Below are 747 nucleotides of genomic sequence, written 5' to 3'. Positions count from 1 at the left end.
AAGTTGGAGGCCAGTGTGGGCAACTTAACAAAACCCTGTCCCGAAATAAAAAATAAAAAGGGATGGATGTAGATTGGTTAGGTTCAATCCCCGGTACCCAAAACAAACAAACAAAAAAGACAACCTCAAAAAAAAAGGAAATGACACCATGGAGAGCAGAGGGTATGACCACCGGTCCACAGGCATAATTCCTTTGATCCTCAGTGTTTTGAAACATTTTAATTAGTTCAAAACATGTGAAGTTTCCAGCTTCTTCAAAAGCTATCAGCAGTGAGCTCTGGAGGCATCCAGTGTCAGGTAGACAGGCACCAGCCAGCTGCTCACACCCAAAGGCAGTCCTGTGCTACCTGCCGCCACCTCCTTTCACAGCCCAGACACAGCAGTTTATTCCAAGGCACTGTCTGCATTTGGTTTTGCAAGTGCTCAAGGCAGGCACACAAATCCCTCAGGGATGTCTCCCAAAGCCTTTAGAAACAAATTCTGAGCAGGGAGTTTGCTGATCTTGTTATAGGTAGTTTTTATTTAACCAGCTCATTTTAACTGAGTAGGACAAAACAGTGTTTGAAGAGTCAGCAACCATCGACTAGGTGAACTAACAGCTACTAACCATGAGCCACACTGATTCAGTTCTCACCACTGGGTCTCTATGAATGGGGCTTCCACTGCCCGGTCCTGGAAGGTTCCTGGTCACACAGTCCCCACTGCTGGGTCCCCATGGGTGGGTTCCTGGTCACACGGTCCCCACTG

This window comes from Marmota marmota, unplaced genomic scaffold (genome assembly GCF_001458135.2).
Source record: "Marmota marmota marmota unplaced genomic scaffold, marMar, whole genome shotgun sequence".
NCBI lineage: Eukaryota > Metazoa > Chordata > Mammalia > Rodentia > Sciuridae > Marmota > Marmota marmota.
The sequence above is the reverse complement of the archived record's forward strand: the minus strand, read 5'-3'. Positions refer to the sequence as shown.